The sequence below is a fragment of the Marmota monax genome, unplaced genomic scaffold (assembly GCF_021218885.2).
Source record: "Marmota monax isolate L192 unplaced genomic scaffold, Marmota_monax_Labrador192_F-V1.1 WCK01_AAM20220418_F8-fsc00008, whole genome shotgun sequence".
In the NCBI taxonomy this organism is placed as follows: Eukaryota; Metazoa; Chordata; class Mammalia; order Rodentia; family Sciuridae; genus Marmota; species Marmota monax.
Window position 1 is genome coordinate 8,772,625 of NW_026694432.1, and position 22,455 is coordinate 8,795,079.

Genomic DNA, 22,455 nt, shown 5'->3' on the forward strand with positions numbered 1-22,455 from the left:
CCTGGGAGCAAAACTGTGGCTACTAGTTTTAGTTGAGAAGCCCCTCAGCCCTTCCCCTCTCTGGCTCTCACCTGGTACATTGTATACACTCAATCATCTCCACATTTCTATGGTTCTAACTTAGCCCAAATACCCCTGTTATAGGTGAGGAAACAGAGGCACAGCTAGGCTAAGTAGTTCTACCCATGCCACAGACTAAAATAGCTGAAAGTGCTGGAGTTCATAGATTTTCCCCTGGATTTATGATCCCACCAACGAGGGCATCAATTTCAGAGATTAAGAGCTGCAGATGATGGCATCAAACCTGCTGCCCCAGCAGCCCTCCATGTGCATCTCCAATTCAGGTTTATCTTCATTAAGCAAGTAATTCATTACGGGCGGTAAGCATTCACATCAGAGCGAGAATATTAAAAAAGTAATTATATTTTTCACAGTGCAGCTTTCTGGGTAAATTGTATGCAAATTGCTGTCTAAATCAGGCTGGCAGATCCTGTGCAGATCTCGGCACTAGTTGGGGGGATTTTTTTTTGGAGGCTGGACTAGTCACTCTCCATTCACCTCTGTGAGTGTCCAGCACAGGGACTTGCATTCAGTCAGAGAAGGCTCAAAATAGTAGCCATTATAATGTCTTAACTCCATTGAGCCTCAGTTTCCTCATCTGTAAAGTAGGGCTCCTACTAGGACTAAAAAAGGGAAGAGAGAGGACAATCTCCGGTATGGTATCTGCCTGGCATGGACATTGGGGGCAAATGACTTCAGAAAATGGCAAGATGGCCCTGAGGAGGACTGCAGATTATATGAAGGAAGCATTGACGTCTACAGGCTCCGAGAGAAGGTGGGGCAGCTGCTGGGGTCGGCAGGGGGCAATGGTGAGCAGGCAGGAGGCGTCGTTTCCTTCTCATCCTGGCTATGCCAACAATTCACTGTAACTCTGGGCTCTGGTTAATACCCATCACTAGTAAGTCCTGGGTAACAGTCACCAGCCGGTGCACATGACCACATTTCTCCATGATGCACTGACCTCTAATCTCTGGGAGCAAGGAGGCCCATGCTGGAAGGGGCACCCTGAAAAGCAAAAATATCAGTCCTCTCAGTTTAGAAGGGGAAAAGGACCCCAGAGAAAGGCGTCAGTGACTTAGGGTCACACAACTGGTAAGTGAAGGAGCCAGGAGCAGAGTCCTACATCAGGGCTGCTCCAGCACATGCCATCAGTACCCATCATCAGATAGGTCATGTTAAGGCCTGGACTGGAAATTAGAAAGTGCATTTTTTGTACATTTGATATGGTCAGATTTATCTCAGGGTTGAGATGTGATCCTGGGCTGGGATCTGGAACAAGTTACTTCCCATCTGAACCTCAGTTTCTCCCATTCATTCAAGTGAGGCAGTTGGGGGAGAGAGCTCTATGGAACCTTACCATGAGACTTACGAGGTAGGATTGCATGATATCCTTTTCCTTCCTCCAGGACAAAAACTCTGAGAAGAGATCTGAAACTGCCCAGGAGCCTAAAGGCAGAGGAGGCTGTTTCCCAGCCTACTCCAACTACATACTAGAAACCAGCTGATGGGGATGGCTTAGGAAGGTTGAAAGTGCCCCCTTGGGATGGGTCCACCTGCTACAGAGCCCCAGCAGCCCAGAGCCCAGGATACTCCAGAGGCAGTCCCAAACAGGTCATATAATTCCACACAAAGTTGCCACACTGGGATATAGTGCTACTTTGGGGACATGGCTAATACTGGTGGCTACAGCCACCAAAAATGCATCCACATCCAGACATACCCTCTGGCTGGCACACACAGCTACACCCATGGAATGTGTAGACAGAAACTAGTATTCATACTGGTCTGTCCAGATATGATTATCTGGTAACACCTTGGGACTGGTGGCCACCCAGTGGGGATACACCACAGACACATGGGAATACTTGGTTACACCCAGACACACACCTCACCAACCCAGCTCTTGTTCACAAAGCTTCAGCTGTACAGACCCTTGATTCCACACTGATGGGGCTACACCACCAGGACAGTAGCTGCCCAAAGCAAGCAACTGCTTCCACACGTGGCCAGACCCATGGAGCTCTGCACCTGTACCCACAAAGCCCTCTTGCTCTCCTGCTCAAGCATCACTTTGGAGCATCCAGTCATGCAGGGGATTGGAGAGAAAAGCCCAGGCACATCCTCTACCTTATCCTCACCCTGACCTCTCTAAGACATAGCCAAGGCCACAAGCAATCTCACTCCTGGCCAGTCAGCCTTCCACATCCTTCACTGAGGCTGGGATTGGGGTGGTTAGAGCTAGGAAGGGACTTTCGGGGCTTTCTCCAGGCTATGAAAATCCTTCTGGGAATTAGGAGTTTCCTCTCTGGCTGGTTTTCCTTTAACTCATTTTTATAGAAGAAGCTCAAGTCTCTCCAGAATTCTTTCATGACCATGGCTAGCAGCACTGCATCCTGGGTACAGACACGGTCAAGCCTGGTTCCTGTTCTAACTTGCTAAGTGAGCCTGGGTCCGTCCATTATTCTCTCTGGACCTCAGTCTCTCCCGCATCATGGGGAGGGGTGGAATGGAATGAAGAGGATAGTGTTGAATATAGCTTGCAAGATCCTTCAGCCCCATATTTTTTTAGGTTGTGCTTTCCCCAAGGACAGTGGCATCCAAAACCAGACCCTCAACTCCAGACATCTGCTCTGCTGTCCTTCCCCTGCTCTGGACTGCCAACCCAGCAAAGGTAGAGTGCAGCAGTGCAAAGAGCAGCAACATCTAAGTCAGAGGGAGCCATGTGCACATATTGGCATCTAGAAGTTCTGGATCTCACAGTCTGGATCCCCAGCTTCTTCGGCAGGGCCTGAGTACAGGAGTCTCCTCACAGACGTTAGCTAGGTTGAATCCAATTCACTCCCTCTCAGCCATGTAGCCTTGGGCAGGCAACTGGTTGTCTCTGAGCCACACTGTCTCCACTGCAAGATGGAGACATCAGCTCACCCCTGGCTACGGGTCCTCATGAGGCTCCTTCAAGACTGCAAGGGAAGGTGGGACTCTCTGCTGGTCCCCTAGTGGGGCTCCCTAGAGTCTGTGAGCTTGGAGAGGAAAAACTGGCCCCAGGTACAGGATGAAGTGAGTTGACAGAGAAGGGGCTGCACACACAGCCTCCTGGCAAGCAGCTCGGACTTCCATGGGGATCCGAATGGAGGATAAATACTCTCCTGCACTCACCAATGGATACATGGATCCTAGCGCCATAAGTCATCAGTCTGACCGTGTCCGCTGAGGAGAGACAGCCCCTCTGTATCAGCCAGGGAAGCCCTTTCCAAAGACAGGCTGCTCCTTGCCTTCCAGGCTGCCTGTCCTGTGGCTGGGCAGCCCTCACTCTGCTGAGCTAAGCCTACCTCCCCCGATAGTCTGTGTTTGTCCCAGTTCTGCCCTCTAGGCTGCCTAAATGTATCTGCTCCTTCTGCCCATGACAGCCTCAGGATATGCAGACCAACTGGGTGCCCTGTCCCTACCCTTCACCTCCTGGGCCTCCTCTGCAGGTTAGACAGCAGAGAAACTGTAGCTTCTGTCAATGGGTCTGCATTCTCTCACCTGCTTGGACATGCCCCAGTGTGTCTAGGCACGTGCATACATTTGCATAGGTACATGCACTCATCCTGGGAGGGCAACTTCACCCTCTCCTGTGCATGAGCTTCTCCCCTCCTCTCCTGGGTCCTCGTGGATGCTTGAACTGCCCTGGAACACAAGAAGCAGAGAAAGGTGGAGGGGGTCCTGGGAGGACACATCTCCCACCAAAAGCCCTTTCTCTTCCCCCTCCCCCTGCCTTCTGCCACTTTCCTATGTCAGGGCCACGCTGATGACACCAGAGAATCCATCAAATGCCACCCCCATGTCAGGTCATGTCACAACATAATTAAAGCATTAGATCTTCGTGATGAAGCCGTTGCCATCAATTCTGAGAGTGACTGATCCAATCTACAGAAAGGGGAAATTTCTCTCCGCCCGCCACAACCGTCACAGCTGCCTTTTCCTCCTCGAGAAGGGAGATGGCATTGCTCATTCAGTTTGGGGCTCCAGGCCCTAGCCTGGGTGCCAGGAGCTGAGCCATGTAGGGGGAGGGCTGGCCTTGGGGTCCGTACCCCTTTTGCTCTGCGTCCACTGGGGATCGGCAGAGCCTGTAGACCTGGGGATTCCTTCAGACTCAGTCACAAGTCATTCTGTGAACTTGGTAAAGACCCTTCCCCCTACTGGGGTTTGGTGCCCTCCTCTGTAGGTGGGGAGGAAGGTGACTTGATCTTTAAGGACCACAGAGGTAGAAGGCACATGAGTATGGCGCCAGATGACTTGGGTTCCAGTATTAACCAACTGTGCAGCTGTGGTCATGTGAGGTCTCCTTCCCCTCCCTGCTCCTGCAGGAAGAGGATGACGTATGCCTCCTGTGAGAGTTAAAGATGGGAGTGTACCAGCCTTACATAAAGAAAATTTCCCAACCTCTCAGGACCCCATCCATCCCTGTGCCCTGGGTTCCTGGCGGCCTCCTTCTCCTCAGACGTTGTCAGGGCTTGGATTTAGGCCTGTTCTTCTTTACCTAGGACTGCTAAGTGTGGACACAAAATGTTGGGTCTGCAGAGACAGAAGGCTGACAGAAGAGATGGAGCAGGCAGAGACAGAAGGGTTGCCTGTGCTACTTCTCGGATGATGTCACCAAGGAGGTCCAATACAGCGGGTACAGGAACCAGGCTAAAGGGAAAAAAGAGTCAGGGATAACACAGGACAGAAAGAGAAGCACCAACAGGTCAAGACCATCAGTGTTTGATTGACATGCCCAGAGAGGGATAAGTAAAAATTAGGAAGGTGGCCAGAGCCTCCAATAGGAGGCTGTGGGATGTAGAAGCAAAGGCAGAGAAACCAGGCTGAGGCCATTGCAGTGACCTGAGCAAGGATGGTAGTAGTTTGGATGAGTCTGAGGAGGAGCTGAGGGATGACTCCAAGGTCAACTGGAAGAGTTACCATGTATGGCGCTACCATTGATCAAGTTGGAATATTCTGCGGTAGAAGAAGCCTGGCGATGGTAATTAGGAGTTAACGTTTGTGATCCTAAGTGACACAGGGTGAAAATGTAAATCTCTGAGGGGATCCACACATGAATTCAGGATGGAGTCTGTGCTGGGGAAATGCAGTTGAGGCTCCAGAGTCAATATCAGGTAGTCTAAAGCCATGAACTTGGAGGAGATCTCTCTGAAAGTGAGGTGGGCAAAAAGAAGAGGGGCAGGGACTGACCCCATTGTGCTGACTACAACATTTAAGAGGGTCAGGAGATGAGGCAGAACCAATAACAGAGGCTGAAAGGGGAAGGGCCGGGAGGAAGGGAAAAGCCAGACCGGTGTGGTAAGAGAGGTGATTGTCTGAGTGAAGGGTCATAACAGTGGAGGTAACATGAAGATTGAGAACTGGCTGGTGACATTGTGGCGTAAATATCTGTTAAATAAACAGGAAACATATTGAAATTCCATCAGATGGGAATTGGGACAGGACCCAGCCTCATGGATTGATAACTAGGTGATCCAGATTAGCAACAGCCGTGCAGCCTTGGAGCCCCTAAAGTCCTCCAGCTGCAGGTCAGGCAGGATGGGTCCTGGGAACTGGGGAGGAGACTTACTGCAGTGGTCCAGTGATGGCAGCTGTGGGGGCGGTGGGTTTCAGAGGGTAGAACATAGATTCAAGGTCAGAGGCAGAATTTAAATGCCATAAAAGCCTATTGAGGGGCTGGGTTCTGGCTCAGAGGTAGAGTGCTTGCTTAGCACATGCAAGGCCTTGGGTTTGATCCTCAGCACCACATAAAAATAAATAAATAAATAAATAAATAAATAAATAAATAAAGGTATTGTGTCCGACTACAACTAAAAAAAATGAAATATATTTTTTAAAAAGCCTATTGAGCTGTGATATGGGCCATGCACTGTGCAGAACCCAAAGGCACAACATAAAGTCTTTCCTAGAGACAACACTGTCTAATGAGGGAGAAAACCAAGTGATGGAGACCCCTAGTGCCTGATAGGTAATGGTAAGTGCCAGCTCCCTCAAGTGCCCAGACCAGCTCCCAGAACCTAGATCCCACTAGGCCCCATGGAAAGAACATCTTGATTCTGAAGGGTTCTTTGGCCCATTTAGGGTTGAGTCTCTGGTTTCTGATCTCATGTTTTAATTTTCTCCTGTTTTGGGTCTGACCCACTGAATACATCTCTTGGGGTGCCCTTTGCCCTGACCCTTTAAGGACTGAATCTGCTCCCACGCCATTCCTGCCCCAGTCCTGTATCTTTTTCTCTGAGTCCTGACTTTCAGGGCCACAGAACAAGCTCCCCCATTCTAGGCAACGCCAGTCAATGGGCCCCACTCAGGCCAGCCCCTTCAGGCTCAATCCTCAGTCCCCGAATTTGCACCACAATTGAATGTGAGACTAATTTTTCCAAGTATGCCCTTGGGGAGGCTGTACAAGAAGCTGGTTCTCTATCCTGGCCACTTGGCCTCTGCTCAGCTCTGGGCAGCCCCCACCCCCCAGCAGCACACCCACCCTGCCTGACCTAGCCCCTCTGGTGGAAGACAGATGGTCTGTGCTCTAGCAGGGGGAAAACAATGGCTGTAGGAGTACAGAAGGGGGAAGGATTGATTCTAGCCCAGGGGGTCTGAGGATGCTTCCTGGACACGGTGGTTCAGGCTGGGAGGGGGTTGGACAAGTGCAGATTTCATTGTGTGGGTTGAGAGGACACCCTAGAGAAGGGGTGAGCTTGGACAAAGCCTCAGGTGTGAGGGAGTCCTCTGCTTGGTAAAGGAATAGTGATATGCCCCTCAGGGTGAAGATGGGGCCCAGGAAGTGGAGGCTGGAAGGGGCGTGGGCAACAGCCACCAGCTAAAGCCTGGAAGTGGCCAAGTGTGGCTGAGAGCAGGAAGTCCCCATCTCCTCCCACTTCCACAGCCTGATGTGAGCTAACCAGCTGCCTAGTAATGATTCTTCCAGATGCCCAGGTCTGGTGTTTCTGGATTCATGATCCAGTGCCTTCCATTCTGGACAACTAAATTGGCTTCTGAAGGGAAGTTCCCTTGGATTAAGATGGAGGGTGTCTGAACAATCCACAGCTTACTGTGGCCTGTACCACCCCTACCCCTGAGCCTAGAGCCAGGGTCTTGAAAGTCTAGCTGCAATCATCAACATAAAGATGATCTTGGAATAGAAATCATATAAAGGGAGAGAAGCAGAAGGTCAGGGTGCTTGACTTCTCTCTGGAGACCTGGGCTGGGAGAGGACACGCAGAACCTCAGAGCACAGGTTCAAGTGTGAATGTGCAAGTGTGATTCTGCATACAAAGGTTCAGTACTGGGATGGATCTTCAGAGCATCTGGTCAACCCTGTGCAGTTCTTCCCCGTCCTTATTCTCACCAATTAGCTGCCCAGCCTCTGAGTGCACACCTCTACCAACAGGGTGCTCCCTGCCTCCTGAGGTAGACCATTTTATCCTTGAACAGCTAGGAGTTCTCCTAAATCTACATCTGCAGTCCATTCAAGCCCAGATTCTATGCTTTTATCCTCTACAGTATGATTCTGTTTTCTCCACAAGCTACAGCCTTGCAGGGAATAGAGAATGGTAATCTCAATATACCTGCCCTGAGAATTTTGAACCCACTAAAATAGCTTTGGGGCCATCCTTCTGACTTGGAAGTCTTATATCTTGAGTCATCAATTGAGGAGGTGTACAGAGAAGTGTCTGTGCCTGTATGTGTGCACAGATCTATCTGTGGTTTATGTCACGTGTGCACTTGTGATTGGGGTTTGCAGGTGTACAGACTAGCTCTGTCTCTGTTGGTATGGAAGAGCATGGCTTCCTATGTAACTGGGCTGTTGTCTCTGGTGAGCACATGGCCAAGTGTAAGTATTTACTACCATGGCTGGATGTGGGTAGGAGAACTTGTGACAGCCTGCGAATGAAGGGATGTGTGTATATGACAATCTACAATCACAAGTGTGAGTGTGCAAGTGTGATTCTGCACACAAAGGATTTGCTAGTGCTGTACATGAACACTACCAGCCAGATATGTGCAGGCTCGTGACTGTGGTTAGGTTGACTCTGTGTGTCTGGTTGTGACTGTGTGTGAAGAGCATGTATGTGTGACAGATTGCAGTTTAATGCATATGTGAGACTGTGTTCATGACAGATTGTAATTTAATGTGTGTGTGAGACTGGCTGAGGCCGTGAGTGTGTGAGAGACTGATTCATGTGTGACTGTGCACCTGTGCGTGCCGATGCAGTGGGGTGTGTGTGTGTGTGCTTGGGTGTGCTGGTGTAGCTGGGTATCATGGGTGCCAGTGGCTGTGTGTGCAATGGTGGTTCTGAATGTCTGTGATGATGCAACGCATGTTTGTGACCACTGTGTGTGTATGTGTGTGTGTGTGCATGTGTGCGTGCATGAGTGGCTGTGGCTGAGTGCAAATGAAGGTGCCTACGTGTGGAGGTGGAGGTGGGAAGGGTGAGGACGGTGCAGGATAAAAAGGGGACTCGCTCAGAAAGGTCTCCCCAACCCCATTTTAATCAGAAACGGAGCAGCTGTTAGTCTGAATAGACACTGCACAACGGCAGACGTCTTAATCTCTTCTGCATTGTGATTCACTCTGCGAAGCCCTATTACTCAGCTTTTGATAGGAGCTTACTTGTCTCAAGTGTTTTCATTATTGCCCTAATACTATCTATTAACATACTGGAGGGAGCTCACTGCTGTCTGGAGCTGGCATCACTGGGCTTTTAAAGATTATGGGCCTTGCAAATACATAACATTTTACTGCCTTGCAGACGTAATTCATTGGGTGTGGGGGGGAGCTCACGTAAATAGATAGGTAAATAGATAACCGAGTAGGAGAAAGAGGGCGCTGGAGGGAGAAAGAGAATCTGTGATCCAAACACGGCTGTCATCTCCAGCTCAAATAATCGCCTTTCAAGAGGAGGGGCCAGACAGACATCTGTCTCATTTGGGGCAACTCTAGCCTCAATTCTCAAGCCTTGTGTCCTGGGATGGAGGTCTTGCCTAGCCCCACAGAGGAGAGTAGAATCTAGGCTCATCTGAGGGGTGCCCCAAGGTGTAAATTGGGGTAAGATGCAAGGAAGTATGGGGTGGAAATATCATAGGATTAAAAGGCAGGGGGCTCATGTCTGAACCCCAGGTCTGCAGCTGATTTAGTAGGTGACCTTGTTCCCATCTCTAAGCCTCGTCTATTAATGGCAAAATGAGGAGTCTGCATATGTAGGGAGTCAGCTCCAAACATTCCAGTTCTATTCCACACCAGACCAGATTCAACCCCATCAGCCTGGACTCCTGATCAAGTAGTGGCTGGAGCCCCTGCACCTTAACATCTCAGAAGTGGCAAAAAGCAAAAATGTCATCTAGTGTAACCACCATATCTCTTTGGCCTTCCTGTCTCCCTGCTTTCTTTTCCTTTTTGAAAAATAAATTTCATTGGAAGAATAGAAAGAGACCAAAAAAAAGAATGCATTCACTTGAGTCCAAGAAATCTAGAAATCATGGCATGAGTAGATCAAACAAATCTGAGGACCCTCTGGAAGATAAAGAGCAGATAGATTTATGGATAAAACTGGAGTGGTGACATCAGCACAGAGGAAATTGGCAAAAGAGATGTAAACTGTCTTTTCCAAAAGAACCTTGGAGAAACTCCAAGAACCAGGGGGAGGGAGCAGGTGATAGCCCAACGATCAGGTAAAGAACTGCTGCATAAACAAATGGTCCAGCAGCCTCTTCCTCTCAGCATCTGCGGGGTGGCGGCTGTGGCTTTTGTCCCTGATGTTGAAACCTGGTGCCTGCTTTCTAAACAAGTTGAAAAATCACCTTAGATGTGGCATTGAGCCACATCTCTTCAGTATTCACATCCTTGTGAAGCCCCTCACATATTGACATGCCACTCAGCAATATAACTCACTTTGGCCAAAGGGACATCAGCTAGCATGATGGAAGCAGAGGCCAGATAAGCACTTAACACACTGAGGCTTGTCCCCGTGGAACTCAATCTCATTCTGGAAGAAGTCCACAATGTCTCCCAAAGGAAGAGCCTCTGGAAGATAAAAAGTGACATGAAGGAGAGGCCACCTGGTGGAGAAACGAGGTGCCTCAGCCAACTGGCAGCATCAAAGCCCCACAGGTGTAACTGAAGCCTTCTCCCTTGGTCCTTCCAACTGACAAAGCAACAGTGAATCTAGCCCAGCGCCATGCCGAGCAGAATAATAACTCCAGGAAGTCCACAGAGCCGTGAGAGATAATAAAGCTTTGTTGTTGTAAGGCACTAAGTTGTATTTTGTTATGTGGCACTAGATAACCGACACAGGAAGGATGACTAGTGTATGCTTTGAAGCCAGAGAAGTAGAACAGGGCTAAATTTCCACAATAGGCTTGGGAAGGAGGGAAAAGGCAAAGACAGTGAGGCAGTTCTTTCTGCTCAGGACTTCACACACAGAAAACAGTCTCCGCTACCTTGGCAATTGTGAGGGGCCCCCAATCACCCTGTGTGGAGTCTTCTCACTGGTCCTAAAGGAAAGCCTCCTACCCACTCACTCACACAGAGGTGACAGCTTTCATTTGAGGAAAAGGCCCATCTTGGAAATAAGTCCACACCTGTGAAAGAAACTCACATCAGTCTCCTATATAGACAAATCAACCTAGTTATTAACTTATAAGACTGACAACCATCATAGAGCTAGATATTTGAAGCAAATCTATAGTATGAGAAAGAACAAGATGAAAAATCCAATATGATTCATCCTAAAGCAAATGACAATAATGTAGCAGAGGGGAACTTTAAAAGAATTCTAGGTTGTATACTCAAAGAGATCCAAAAGATATTTGCTTTTTAAACAAGAATAGATTGCTATGGAGAAGAGACAAAGAAGAAATCATCCTTGAAAATTAAGAGCCAGAAGACAAAAGTTGAGGAAATCCCCTAAAAGGTACAGGGAAAATACAAAGATACAGAATATGAGAAAAATACAAGACCTAATATTTACCTTACAGAAGTTCTAGCCTGAAATAACAGAGACTAGAGGTGATGAAACAATTTAAAATTTAATTTTAAAATATTTTCCAAAGCTAGAGAAAGATCTGAGCTCTCAAATTATAAAAAGACTCACCAAATGCTAAGCACAAAATACTAAAAAGACACACATCCTGTGACATTTCTAAGTTACAAAATAAAAACAAAATTTTCAATGCTTCTGAATTTTTTTTAACCTGAAACTCTATATCAGCCAAACTATCAAGCATGAAAACAAGTCCAAGATATTTTCAGATAATAAAGGACAAAGAAAATTTACTATCCATTCATTCCTTCTGAAAAAATAATTATGTACTTCAGCAAGACAAAAAAGGAACTCAATAAAAAGAATGTCATAGGATTACAAATTTTTAAAAAGAAACTAGCACATATCTAAAATTCTAAATAATAAGTAAAAATGAATTTATAAGACTTCATACAGTTTTTAAGAAATGATTTCTTTAAAAGTATAGAAATAATGCAAAATAATAACATTTGGGACTTAGGTTTCAACAAAATATGAGAAGTAGGAGGAAGTTTAAGACACTGCTGGAAGAAACATATAACTTGCCAATAGAGAAAAAGAGAATAAAGAAAAAAATCAATCAATCAAATAAAAAGCAGGGGGGGGGAATATAAACATATCAGAAATCATAATAAATGTGAATGGGCTAAACCCATCTATTAAACTACAGAGACTCTCTGTAGAGTAGATGAAAGAACTCTCAACAACCTACACAAGTATATGTGTGTATATTCATGTCCATACCCAATGTAATTATTTTAAAGAGTCACATTGAAACAATAAAACACAAAAAGGCTAAAAATAAAAAAATGGAAAATGAATGTATGCTAACAAAACAAATGAAGGTATAGGAGTATTAATATCAGGTTAAAAAAGAATTCAACATAATAGTACTCCAGGGAACAAAAACAGATACTTTGTAAAAGGCACAATCTACCAAGCAGATACAATAATGAAGTGAATTTTGTATCAAACAACAGAGTATTAAAATACAGAAAGAATTGGTTTTAGAATTACAGAGTGTCAAACTTATAAAGATATTTGATTTTTTATATACCTATCCAGAAATTGATAAATGGAGTAAAGAAAAATAAGCAAAGCTATAGGAGAATTTGAATAATAGTTTAAGTTTTATTTGAGATGTGTATAGGAAAATTTACTGAAATAATGATACATATTGTTATGGTTTGTATATGTCCCCAAAGTTCATATGTGGGGAGTTGAATCCCAAATGCAAAAGTTTGAGTGGTAGGACCTTTAAGAAGTGATAAGGGCAGAGCCATTCATGGATTAATGCCTTTATCTTAGGATTTAGTTAGTTATTTCAGGAGTAGTTTCCTGATGAAAGCGTGAGTTCAACTGCCTTCCTCCCCACCATGTGATACCTCCCACCAGAAGGCCTTCACCAGATGCAACCCTCAATTTTGAATTTCCCAGCCTCAGAATTACGAGCCAAATAAATTTTTTTTTAGTATAAATTACCCAGTCTGTAGTATTCCAGGAAATGGAAAACATTTAGACCACATTTTCTGACTACAATGTAAAAAGAACTAGAATCAATGACAAAAATGTAGCAAAATGACATGACAAAAACTCAACAAGTTGGAAATTTTAAAACACTATTCTATATAACACTCAAGTTAAAGAGAAACTCAAAATTGAAATGATAGATTGTTTTATAAATGACATGGAGAGCATCATATAATGAAATCAATTGTCAAAGCCAATGCTGTACTTAGAGAAAAATGGATAACCTTGAACACATTTATTATAAAGAGGAAAGGGAACTGAATATAAGCAGCTGGGAAAGAGAAAACTAGCAGAAAAAAAATCCTTTATGGAAATAAGGAATTAATAGAGATAAAAGCAGAAATTAATAAAATGGGAAACAAATGTAGACTTGGTAAATAAAACCAAATGCTGGTTTGTTTGTTTTTTTTTTTCATTTATTCATTCCCTTAATGGCTCAAGCAGAGGTAAAAATGCTAATATACACAGAAGAAATCAGATCATCAAAGATCTGCTTCTAAAAATGGCACCAGGCCCAGAAAGGATTTAGGGGTGAGTTATATCAAACTTTCAAGGAACAAATAACTTCTGTTATTTAAATTGTTATAGAGTGTACAACAAAGATGGAAAACTTCCCAATGCATTCTGTTGGGCTAGCTCAGCTATAGTAGGCATCTGTTGTTTTTGCTCTTCAGTGCTCATTCATTTCCCTAGTAACCACACCCCAACTTTCCTCAGAGGGAGCCCTCTCCATCCCACTCTGTGGCCACGTATTTCCAGGAAAGTTGACACCATCCCCAGTTCCAAGGTTGGGTTCAAAAGCCTCAGCAAGCTTTGCTTTTCCCCACTGGCTGCAAATGATTCAGCCATGGGCATATGACAATGAAATGCAAGCAATTTTTTTTTTCAGAGACGTCTAGAAAGAAGTTGCTTGTGAAACTAAGGTTACAGATCCAGGAGTGGCCATGTCTGAGGAGTCTGAGGCCAAAGCTGACACAGGGGAAATGCAGAACCCCAACATGAAGAGAAGATGAGCACTGGCTGTAACATTTGCCTGAAGTATGCTCTTCCCCATGCCCTTCAGTTCACCAATGACAACTAAGGTTGTCATTTTTGACTGAAGCCACTAACCCTGATGTACCAAAGCTGGACAAAGATACACACAAGGACATATAGCCCAATCGCATGGCACAGCTCAATGACCCACAAATAAAATAGTAGCCAACTCAACCCATCTATACAGTATAAAACTGATAAATCATGACCAAATGGGTTTTATCCTAAGAGTCAAGCATTGATTGTTTTTTAAAAGAGATTCCTTTATTTTTTAAAATGGGCCTTTATTTTGTTCATTTATTTATTTGCAGTGCTGAGAATTGAACCCAGTGCCTCACACATGCCAGGCAAGCGCTCTACCACTGAGCCACAACCCCAGCTCCTCAAGCATTGATTTTTAATGTCAAAAACTCAACTTTACTTTTTAATTCACTATAGAGATGCATTAAAGAGAGAAAACAAAGTTGTCAATTTTAGAGGTGATAAAAATTTTATAAAATTCTGTCTTTACCAGGAAAGGGTCCTGGAATTGTCAATTTCACAGGTCTAACTTGGCTAAACAACAATCTCAGTTATTCAGTCAAATACTAATAATGTATATATTGCTGGGGGTGGGGTTTTGGTAGCTGTGATTATTTCCCTAATCAGGCCGGGCATTGTAGCCCATCCCTGTAATCCCAGGGACTCAGGAGGCTGAGACAGGAGTTCAAAGCCAGCCTCAGCAACAGCAAGGCACTAAGCAACTCAGTGAGACCCTGTCTCTAAATAAAACACAAAACAGGGTTGGGGATGTGGCTCAGTGGTTGAGTGTCCCTGAGTTCAATCCCCAGGGTCCCCGCCCAAAAAAAAGTTCATAATCAGGTGACTTTGATTAAGGGAGCTTATTTTCAATATTGTAGGTGGGCCTGATTCAATCAGTTCAAAGGCTTTATAAGCAGAAAAAGAGGCTGTCCAGAAGAAGAAATCCCACCCCTGGACTACAGCTTCCGCTCTAGCCCTCCCTAGCAAACTGCCCTACAGGTTCTCAACATGCCTAGCCAGCACCCAGAGTCACATACCAATTCCTTGCAATTGATCTCTTACTATCTATCTCCTGGTAGTTCTTATAGAACTGTGGCTGATACAAGTCTCTAACTGCAGCAAACATTGTGCATATGTGCATTGTGCATATCTGTGGCCTCTCAGAAATATTCCTTTTTATCCAGGGACAAGATAAAATGGACACTATGACCAACATTTTAAAGGGATGGTCAGAGAGGGTTTTATAGCAAAGTTGCAGTAGGATGAATAATGCCTCTCCCCCTAGATGTCCATGTTCTTGTCCCAAGACCTATGAGTATTTTCCTCAGATGGCAAAAGAGATTGCTGGTGAGATTGAATTAAGAATCTAGATGGGAGGATCTTGGAACAACCAGGTGGTCCCAATGCAATCACAAGGGTCCTCATAAGGGAAAAGAAGGAGTAGAGTCAAAGAAGTGATGTGACCACAAGCCACAGAACGTGGACAGCCTCTGGAAACTGGAAAAGGCAAGGAACTAGATGTTCCCCTAAAGCCTCCAGAAGGAAAGCAGCGGTGCCAACCCGTGTCAGACTTCTGATCTCCAGATTGACAAGATAATAAATTTGTGTTGTTTTAAGCCACGTAATTGGTTACAGTCATAATAGGAAATGAACACAGAGGGTAATATTTGAAGAAAGACTTGAGGGAAGAAAAGGTGCAAAACAATCAGTTATCAGGGAGAATAGAGCATCAGACAGAGGGGAAAGTAAGAGCAAAGACCCTTGGTGGGAATTCTAGAGGAATACAAAAGATTGGGAGGTACTGAGCAGCAGGTCCCAGGGGAGGGGTCCTGGAGGAGTGATGGGGTGAAGCCAACCCAGAGGCCCTTGATTGTCAGGCCTTTGCTTTTCCTTTGAAGGAGATATAAATAAAGCCTTTTAAGAGCCTAGAGCAGAGAGGTACCTACCTCACCTTTTCTTTTAAAAGGAACTTTCTGTCTGCTATAGGTGACTAGGGACAAATTTATCATAAAATTCCCAAAGCTCTAACCTTAAATTCTACCCTGGCACAGGCTCCTTGGAAGACCCCAGCCACACATTCACATAAGTTGAATTTTTTGTAAAATTTGCCAAAGTAAGGCATTTTAACCATAATTAGTAAAGACCCCTTGGTCTCTTTCTTGATTTTTCTGTGTCTTCTCTCAGTGCTGGAGTGATGCCAAGCACTTTGAGGATCCTATTAAGAAGAACTGAGTTGGGGATACCTTTAGTTTGAGTTTAGTGGGATATATTTGAGCAGTTTACAGTGCTATCCACATTATTGGAAGTTATTGCCAGCTGTCCTGGAGCAAGAATGGCTTCCAGGAATCCTCCTCCCGCCCACTCCGCTGCCAAACCCGAGATCTTGATGTGAGAGATTTAATTGAGTGTTGTCAGCTCACAGAAATTTTTAAAATTAGTCACCACACAAGAAAACTTGAAAAGCCCAGACATCTCACAGCTCATGTATAAAAGAAACTTGATAAAGCTTTCCTGAATTCAACAACTCTAAAAATTTTACCCACCTTTACCAATAAATTAACCAATAAGTTGTAAATGTGGTAGAAACTTTTCTAAACAATTGATAATAAAAAAGCTTTAATCAACCATAGTTGGGAAGATTTTACATTCCTTCTACTTAAAAAACAGTAAAATCCGAACATATGAACAAATGATCAAAGAAAATGAAGCCCCAAATACATAGGGGGAAAACTAATAAAGGCAATAGACCAGACCAAGAATAAAAAAAAATAATTTTTTCCTGGATTATGTCAGATGTTTGTGGTTTTATCTGCTTTTCAATTTTTGTCACTTCCTATTTTTTTCATCCTATATAAATATGTGCTTTTATACTTAGAGTTTTTTGTCTTTTTATTTTTTCTTAATGAGGATCTTCAAAATTGCATATGCTCTGGACCCCACAAGACATAACTGTCCTGGGAAAGAGTAGAGAATGGGCAGGGGTCCTGTGCTAGCCCTGGGCACCTTTTTTCAGATCCCTTGCTGACTCTTGCCCTGTTCTATTCTCTCCAATAGAGAAGTGACCCTGCAGCCTGTTCCAGGGACCGTATTGCAGCAGTCTTCTCCCAGGACCTGGCTAGTGAGACCCGGTGGGAGACTAGCAGGTCAGTTGAAAGGAGTAGCCAGCTGCTCCTCCCCTCGGCCTCGTGGGAGGCATCACTGGCCTCTGCTTTCTGCCTCCACCTCCTGCCAATGGCCAGGCAGATGGCATTGGTCCCAGCTTCCTTCAGAGGAACCCTGACTGGAAATGTGGGTGATGCCATCTTTTCCTGTCACGTCTACAGCCCAACAGTGGTGGCAGCTTTCTACAGTGGGAGGCCATGAGGCTGCCCCTCCATCCCGTTTGGCTGCTCCTTCTTCCATCCCCTGTGTAAAGATCAGGATCACACAGTCTTACATTCCTTCACCAAATGGTGTCTGTTTCCCTGGGGTGGATTCTGACTGAAATGAAGAAGTAAGGGCAGAAACAGAGAGACTTTGTTAAGGGATAACATGATCATCCAGGTTAAAAATGAAGGTGGCATGCTCCAAGGTAATAGCTTTGAAGATGATGAGAAGTGATGGAGACAAATGATTTGCTGATTGATTGAATGTGAGGAGTAAGAAAGAGAAGACCCCAAGATTACCACAGGGCATTTGACCTGAGTTCCTGAGGAACACAGTCACCATGTAGTGAGGAGGTGCACCTTCTAGGGGATGGGAGGAGACCAGGAACGGGTTTGGGGACATATGCATTTGAGATGCCTATTATACATCTGAGGGAAGATATCAAGTTGGCAGTTGGGCATATGACACCTCTTGGGGAGGAGGTTCAAGATGCAGATATAAATTTTGGAGTTATCAGGGTATGGGTAGAAATCCTCTGAACATTGGTGGATACCAATGGGCTGAACACAGGGAGGGAAGACATCTACAAGTGGAACCCTGGAGTAAACAGATGTTGAGAGGTCAGGAGGATGAGGAGAGCTGGCAGAGGAGCCTGGTAGGTATCCACAGAGGTCATGTGTCAAGTTCTGCTGACAGACCAAGAACAATAAAATCTCAGATTGGCCACTGGTTTTTGTAATATGTTGGTCATCGGTGACCCTGACAAGGGCAATCTCAGGAGAATGTTTAGGGTTTAAAATCCAGAAGACTGAATATAAACAATATTTTGGAATTTGGTTATAAAATGAAGGAGCAAAATGATATAATAGCTGGAAATGACAGTAGGGTCAAGAAAGGATTATAAAAATGCATCTATACATAAATACACACATATGCATGCACACATGTATAATAGCTTTTTGGTAAGGTGTAACATACTATCAAAGAGATGCACAAATTGTAAGTGTGCAAGTCAGTAAATTTTTACAAGTTCACATATCAATGTTACCAATACCTAGATTGGGAAAGAACATTGCCAGAACCCCAGGGCCCCTCATGCCCACTCCTAATCATTATTCACTCCTTCCCCGGCCAAAGGTAGCCAACATTCAAACCATATGTTAGTTTTATCTATTTTTAAAACTTATACAGTGGAATTATACGACATGACTTCTCATTCTCAACATTGTTTGTGAGATGACAATACCAACAGTCCATTCATTGCCATCGAGTGTGCCTTGATATGACTATTCCACAATTTACATATCCATTCTATTTTAATGGATTGACATTTGGATTTTTTATTATTTATGCTCTTATATTCAATGTTGCCATGAATACGCTTAAACGTGTCTTTTTGTATACAAATGCATACATTTCTGTTTGGTATAGACCTAGTCATGGAATTGCCAGATTACAGGGTAGGTGAATGTTTGAATTTAGTAGATTTTGACAAACAGTTTTCCAAATTGCTGTCCCAATTTACACACCCACCTGCAGAGCCATCCTGTTGTTCCACACCTCCTTGATACTGCCATAGACCTTTTTAATTTTAATTCTTCTGATGGGTATGTCATGGTGCCCCACTGTGGTTTTAGTTTCATTCCTTGATGACTATTGACATTGAACACCTTTTCATACATTTAATGGCCATTTGAATACTCTCTTGTATGAAGTGGTCTACGCTTCTTGAGGAAGGCTGAGGAGGTGCTTAATGGGAGAGCAGGAAATGAATTAGGGACATTCCCCTTACCTGGAATGCCACGGGGCCTCTTGAGCTTAGTGGACATGGATTTAAGATGAGACTGCTCAGCCCATCGTGTGTTTTCCTCCAGACTCATTCAGTTGCAGAGAAGAAACGGGGATCTATGGACAACTGGAATTGACAAGGTTGAGAGTTACCCAAATAAGTAGATGAAGTAGGTGAGGGGAACAGGGGACAAGGAAGTTTGATGACGAACCATAGAATTTAAACTGGATAGGGTGAAAAATAAGCGCAGTGTCATTTAATCATAGGTCCTGGTGGGTTGAAGAATTGTCAGAGTAGAGAAAAAGAGGAAGGAGCTAAAAAGATTGGATGTGGTGATCTAAGAGGTGAATTGCTTAAATTGAGATTGTAGAGATGTCAGAGCAGTTGATGGTGATCAAGTCTATGGCGTGGTGACAGCTCTGAGTGAATAAGGTGGGTGGAGACCTAAATTATAGCAGAAGAGGAAGTCAAGGACCAAGAGAGCAAATCTATTAGCCAATATTGTGCTTCTATAACACAATAACTGAGCCTGGGTAATTTATGAAGAATAGAAATTTATTGGTTACTGCTTTGGAGCCTATGAAGTCCAAGATCAAGGGGCTGGAATCTGGTAAGGGCCTTCTTGCTTTGTCATCACATGGCAGAAGATAAGAGGGCAAAAGAAAATAAACCCACTTCTACAAGCCTTTTTTATAATGGCATTAATCAATAAATGCCTCTTAAAAAGGTTACCTACCAACACGATCACACTGGGGATTAAAGGTTTCAACCTACGAATTTTGAAGAGGACACCAACTTTCAAATCACAGTGTCAAGGAATCAGGAAGATGTTCTATTTGAATACTGAAATCACCAAGAATTATGACTGGCTTAGGGTTGGAGAGAAGGTATTATCATTTACCGGTAAAAAGTATTAGCAGAGAAACAAACATATAGAGCGAAGGATCCAACAGAGTTGAGAAACACACCATTTATACCTGGGAATTCACTGTTTAAATAAGTTGATATTTCTAAATAGGGCAGAAAGGATGGATTATGCCATAAATAGTGTTGGAACAACTGCATCTCCAGAAGGGAAATGATAAAATTGTACCCATGCTTTATACCATCTACAAGATTAATTTTATTCTTTTTTTCCTTTTTCTGTCTACAGTTCCATGCTACAAGATTAATTCTCAAATGGACTAAAAGCACACACCATTAAAAACCGTATAATTACTAAAAGAAAAGAAAAAAGGATATTCTTATAATACTGGGATGGGAAACTTTTCTAAGTAAGATATGAGATCACAAACAACGGTAACAGTTAATTCTTACTGCATGGTGTGCTATGTGGTTACCACTCTAGGAGCTTTTAATGTGTATTCATTCATTTAACCCTATGCAGTAAGTACTCTTATCCTCATTCTACATAGGAAAACTGGGGCATAGGGAGGTTAGGTGATTTTTCTCAGGAACAAAGCTAACTCCAGAACAGAATCTAAACAACGGGCCCGTAAATATGTAACTTCTACATGACCCAATAAATAAATAAATAAATAAAGTTTAAAGAGAAAGGACAACTGAGAGAACTATTTATATTATAAATTATATAACTTTCTTTTTTAAACAGCTTTATTAAGGTATGATTGACATACAATATACTGCACACATTTAAAGTGTAAAATTTGATGAGTTTTGACATAAGTATACACCTGTGCACCCATCACCACAATCAAGAATGAACATATCCATCACCCCCTAAAAGTTATTTATAACCTGCAAACTATTTCCATATCATACATACATAAGGAGTTCCTACAAATCAATAAGGCAAAAAACATAAAAATGGGCAAAGGATATAAGCAGGAATTCACAGTTCAAGACATACAAATAACTAAAAATCTTATGATAATACACACAACCTCAGTAAAAATGCTGGGGATGGAAGTTAAAATGATGAGATTGTATTTTAACCTGAGTGAGGAAACTTGGCAAGGATTGGTGCTATCCCAAGTTGGTTAGGGTATGGACATATGAGATGGGCTGTCTCCTAAACAGAAGTGGCAATAGGTGTTTGCACACCTATTTTTGGAATAGTGTAGATAGATACACTCTACATCTAAAATACAAATTCCCTATTTTCTAACAGTTCAATTTTCTAGGAATCTCTCCTTTTATAATACTTGCACAATATGTGCTAATATATACTGCAGCATTCTAAATAAGAAAACATTGAAACTTTAGTGGTGGGGTATCCCAAAATTCTCAGCAGTGACTAATTAATGTTTAAAATGGTATAAACATACTGTGGGATATGTAAATATCTATTATAAAGAATAAGTGAGATTTCTGGACACTAATAGGCAAAGGTAGAACCTTACTTTTCAAAAATCTGTGGGTATGAAAAATGTTCACTTTTGACTTTACATATTTTTTAAATTATTTCAATTCTCCAACAAGTAGTTTAATAATACATGAAAATGTAAAAAAGTAGCGCATGTTTGTGAATAAACAAATTCATGCAATACATAACTATACAAAGGAAGACTGTACATCTTTCCCACATTTATTAATTCATGAAACAAGCTAAGTGCTAATTGTGTGCCAAAGATGTGTGGAGATCTTGCTCTCTATTAGAGAAGAAAAAGCAAGTGTGTCACCTGCAAGTGAAAAGAGCTACCTAATTTAGATCGGAGGGGCAGAGGCCTCTTTGGAAAAGTGAGGGCTGAAGACTGAAGGATAAAGAGAGTTATCCAAATGATGAGCAGGAAAGAGTCCACAAAGAGGGAGCAGAGCCAGCCAAGGCCCGAGGCTGGCTGTAGGACAGGGGTACAGTTGCAACCATGGATCTGCTTTCCATGACCAGTTTTGCCTCTTGAAGAGATCATCATAATGGATCGTCATAAAGCCTAGAGCTTTGTTGACTGGTTTCTTTTACTCAGAATAATGCTTTTGAGATTCATCCATGCAAACGCTACCTATTCGGATCTTATTGCTAAGAAGTCTATCACTGTCTGGATGCACCAGAATTACTTTATCCAATGGGCATTTGGATTTCTTTCTTTGGTTGACTGGTTTCTCTGGTTTGGGACTATTAGGAAAGCTGCTAGGGACATTTACAGGTCTCTGTGTGTACATATCATTGCATTTCTCCGGAGTCAATACCTGAGAGTTGGAATGGTTGAATCCTATGTGCGGTGTATGTATAACTTCATAAGAAACTGTTTTCCAAGGTGGCTGTTCAGTATTGCATTTCTACCATTAATGTGTGTGAATTCTAGTTGTTCCCATTCTCACCAGTGCTTGATAGTTTTAAAAATTATCACTTTAATCATTCTTATTAGGATGTGTGTAGTAATATCTCATTGAAACTTTATTTTGCATTCCCCAAATGATTAATGTTAAGAATATTTCTTTAAGTTTATTTACTCTCTAAATCACTCTAGCAAAGTGAACTTCAGAACTTTTAATTTCACATTAAGTTATTTGTAAAACTCCAAAATATTAAGTGAATGTTGTTTAAAGTTGGGGCCCAGGAGTCCTAGCTGCTCAGTGCCCTTTATGCTGTCTCCTTCCCAAGTCCTGAACTTTGAGAGGCATATTAGTCCTTTTTTTGTTGCTATAACAAAA

General features: G+C 43.3%; 1 long non-coding RNA gene across 1 annotated transcript in view; it reads right to left on the reverse strand.

Annotated features, from left to right (window-relative positions):
* LOC124109698 (uncharacterized) overlaps positions 1 to 22,455 on the reverse strand; it is a 62,483-nt gene that overhangs the window by 34,459 nt on the left and 5,569 nt on the right. The window contains exon 2 of the long non-coding RNA XR_006857075.2: positions 18,847 to 18,969. This is a non-coding gene — a long non-coding RNA (uncharacterized LOC124109698). The remainder of the gene's footprint in view (positions 1 to 18,846; positions 18,970 to 22,455) is intronic.